Raw genomic sequence first — 3,853 nt, 5'->3', positions numbered from 1 at the left:
CAGTGTGTGTAGGCCCTCAGAATTCATGATTGGATCACAAACTACCTTTACAGATTATTTCAGGAGAAACTCAAGTAACAGAAACAATATTTCAAAGTCAAATTGCTTTGCTTTCAATGGCAGCATCCTTCTCAAATCAGCACTGGACAAAATTACTGAACAAATTACCATTGCTTCTTTAGGTTTCATATTATTTTGCTTAACAAAAATAGAAACCCATCAAAACAGACTTTCCTTCAAATAAACACTATTGGAAAAAGATTAAAGTGACCAATTCTTTAGATGGTGATTTTATGCCTTTTCAATTTGTTTTGTGTAATTGAATTATTTGCAGTGTTCCATAGTCATACTTGTATGTAGATTCCTGGTCTTGTGTTATCGTAAACAGAATGCCTGCATCATAAATCTCTGCCTTGTTTATTTTCTTGTTCAGTTTCAAATAAACGTGTTTTTAAAACTTAACATCATCTTCCTATAAATGTTCCTTACTTCTTACTTTTACCATATTTAATTATAGCAAACTGTTCACATCCAGATTGCCATCATTTTTCAAGCTTAAATTTGTTTTCTTTTGTTTCATTTTTGTGACCAGTATAACAAGGTTAGCATTTAAAATTGTGCCAAGTGAATGTCTAATCATTTATTCTGACCACTTGCCTTCCTAAAGAGGCAACGGGTCAGAATAAATATTTCCTGAATATTAGTTCTTGCTTAGAGTTTCTAAATGTATTGTTGAAAAAAAAATTATACTGGAAAAATACTACCACTTATGAAAATACAATCAAGAATCGGTTGAAGCCTGCCTTCGATGTTCAAATTACCATATCTGATTTCCATGTAAAATGAAGATATATTTCAGCAATGTTTTATGTAACTTAGTGGGCTGCATCGGAAGGAAGTTGTAAATGAAGGGATTTGTAGTGACATCTGATCTGAGGTATGCTACATTTTAGAGAATATGAACAAGAGCAGAGTTTGTTATTATCAACTGTTTTTTAAAAAAAGATTTTATTTATTTGATAGAAAGAGCCTGAAAGAGCACAGAAGGAGAAGCAGACTCCCCACTGAGCAGGGAATCCTATGTGGGCAGGACCCTGGGATCATGACCTGAGCTGAAGGCAGACGCTTAACCTACTGAGCCACCCAGGAACACTTGTTATTTATTATAAACTTTTGGAGAACATTTCCTCCATTAATAGGTGGGCTAAATGACAAGATATATTGTATATATTACAAAGCAATATAAATGACTTTTGAAAAATAATTGTCACTGGATTTCTTTCTTTCCCACCCCCACCCTTTCTTTTTTTCCACAACACCTCTGCTGCAATCACTCACTCAGACCCTGGGAAATAATATTTCCCTTCAGATTCCTGTTGCTCATTAGACTAGGTCTGGTCGACTCCATAGAATAATCATCACCACAGCCTATAATTGGCCATATAGAAAAAATACAAACATTTAACCATCTATTTGATTTCAGTGCTTGCTGGAAGCAGACACTGCAATTAAAGAGGAAAAATAAACATGTGGAGATAAAAAGAGTCAGGAAAGAATAGAGAAAGCCCTACTGAGTAAGCTCAGGTCTTGCTTTACATATAGGTATGGACTTTTCATTCATTCATTCAGAAACTATGTGTGCCTGAAATTAATAATACACTAAATGTTAACTAAATTGAATTTAAGTAAAAAAATTGAAACTATTTGTGCAGTGCCTACCACGTGCCAGCTGGATGATAAACCATAAGGATAGCCTAAGGGAAATTAATAATTAGACAAAGAAGTGTAAATCAGTGACTCCCAAAGGAAAAGAATAAGAAACAACGGATCTCATGAAGGACCTTGGGGAAGCTTCCCGAGGACGTATCAATTGAGCTAAAATCTAAAGGAGGGTAATACTGGGTAAATAGGAAGAAAAATCTTTTCTAGGAGTGGGTATAGTAGGACGAAGTCCTGGGTCACAAGGAAGCATGGTGAATGAAGAGAAATTGAAAAGACAGTGTCCGGTATGATGAGAGGACAGGGGAAGCAGAGCGTGAATGAGGCTTGAGCCCCAGACAGAGCTGGATGACTGAGAGCTCATGGAGCCTCATGGTAATGGCCTGTGGAGTGGTTCCAATTCCAAGGACCAACATGTTACCTCTCTCCAACATGTGCCACTGGGCTTGAAATCCTTTCACTGCAGATGAAGCATACTGATCCCAAGCTGGTTGCCCAGACTGCTAATCAGGAATTTCGGCAGGAATTTGGATGGCAGACAAGCTACACAAAACACTCTGATTCGAAAAAAGTCATCTTCTGCAAACTGGCGTGTAGTCCTGCCTTTGGGTGACTAAGGGGATGAACAGAATATCTGAAAGGAGGCCTGGAGACAAGTGAGAACACAGGAGTAACTGGTTGTTTTCTTTTTAATATTCTTAGGAAAGGGGGCATCTGGGTGACTTAATGGTTGAGCGTCTGCCTTCAGCTCTGGGTGTGATCCCGGGGTCCTGGGATTGAGTTCCGCATTGGGTTCCCCACAAGGAACCTGCTTCTCCCTCTGCCTATGTCTCCGCATCTCTCCTTGTCTCTCATGAGTAAACTAATACAATCTTAAAAAAAAAAAATCTTAGGAAAGTAATAAAGAGACGGATTTCAGACCATTATAACAAAGAATTTCCCAACAGTGTGGCCCAAAGATGGGTGGGCTCTCAAGAAGGAAGACTGTTCTTGTGCTTGAGATGTCCATGTACAGACTTGACAGATGGGTCAGAAGTCTAAAGCATAGATGGTGGATATTTAAATATACAGTAGCCAGGAAGTTTGACATTCTTGACATTCTTCTTCTTTTTAAACCATAACACTTATTGTGCGACTCATCGTTGAAATCCTTAAGATGAACTGGATGCCACGACAGCTGACCTCTTAGGTTGAGGTGTTCCTTCAGGGAATCCAGGCCTGAATCTGTGTCATATAATTTTTAGGTGCCTCAAATGACCGGTGCCAGTGGTCTTTTGTCTTTTAGCCTTGGCACTCCAGTGACACTTTCTCTTCTGCTTTCAAATTTGCCATAGGTCCACTTTGGAAGGTGGTAGGCCTTACAGTCACAGCAGCGGCACAACACGTGCATCTTACTGTGACACTTTCTAAACGATGACATTGCCTTCATCATCTCATTTCTGTGGCCAAGACTGAAGAGGCCAGAAGAGAAGGCACCCATTCTTGATATCCTTTATTATTCTGTGAACCTTCTCCTGCATAATGGGCAACATTTGTTGCCTCGGTGGATATGAAACAACAAAACTTTAGAAAAATGACCCTTGGTTGTCAACAACAAAGGCAAAGATCCTTGAAGGACTCCAAAGCATACAATTTTTGTCCTAAACAGGATTTGGGGAATATATATGAAAAGCCAGGCTACAGTGCCCCCTATTAAATATTCTTTAGATTCTTTCAGAGGTAAAAACTTAATATAAAATAATAAAACTAGAAGCTAAGATTTCTGAAAATTGTCTGTGTTCTGGCCATTTCAGGTACCTGATCCCAACCTGTAACCTGGTCCAAACCCAACTTAAACCTCTATAAGAAGGGGAAATCAAGAGGAGTGTAGCCCTCTGACATCAAACTTCTTCCCTATCCAATTCTTGAGTAGAATCTAGGAAGATCTCAAGGCCCATAATCTCCCCTTGACCTAAGGAGCAGTAGAGAAGACATAGTCTCCATGGCCAAAAGTCAGATGAAAGTAGTAAAATATAGTTAATGCTCCTGGGAAGCACTTGGATGTGGCACAGAGACTTGAAGAGGTTTTCCTGTGGGAACAGAATGCCATAGCTGTGGCTTGGGTGAAGCAACAGTTGAAGACCAGAAGGGCAAG

The 3,853-nt window shown here is 39.2% G+C and overlaps 1 pseudogene; it reads right to left on the bottom strand.

Annotated features, from left to right (window-relative positions):
• Window positions 1-2,870: 2,870 nt before the first annotated feature.
• LOC129503962 (60S ribosomal protein L37-like) lies at window positions 2,871-3,151 on the bottom strand (annotated as a pseudogene).
• Between the last annotated feature and the right edge of the window lie 702 nt (window positions 3,152-3,853).

The sequence above is a fragment of the Nyctereutes procyonoides genome, unplaced genomic scaffold, assembly GCF_905146905.1.
Source record: "Nyctereutes procyonoides isolate TBG_1078 unplaced genomic scaffold, NYPRO_anot_genome, whole genome shotgun sequence".
NCBI classification, from domain to species: domain Eukaryota; kingdom Metazoa; phylum Chordata; class Mammalia; order Carnivora; family Canidae; genus Nyctereutes; species Nyctereutes procyonoides.
Note: the sequence above shows the minus strand (reverse complement) of the source record. Positions and strands in the feature narration are given on the sequence as shown.